Consider the following 249-nt stretch of genomic DNA (forward strand, 5'->3'; position numbering starts at 1 on the left):
CTATTCTGTCTCCTTTTCTGGTGTCTCTGTTTATTTTGTCTCCTTTTCTCTCTGCTTCTTTTGTCTCTCCTTGTCTCTGTCTCTATTTCTTTTGTTTCTGTTTCTTTTGTTTCTTTTGTTTCTGTTTTTTTTTGTTTTTGTTTGTTTTGTTTCTGTCTTTGTTTATTTTGTTTTTCCTTCTTTTTGTCTCTATCTAATATTTGTCTCCTTATGCATATTCTGTCTCTTTTTTTTTTTTTTTTTTTTTTT

The sequence above is a fragment of the Eimeria mitis genome, genomic scaffold (assembly GCF_000499745.2).
Source record: "Eimeria mitis Houghton genomic scaffold, Emh_scaff351, whole genome shotgun sequence".
In the NCBI taxonomy this organism is placed as follows: domain Eukaryota; phylum Apicomplexa; class Conoidasida; order Eucoccidiorida; family Eimeriidae; genus Eimeria; species Eimeria mitis.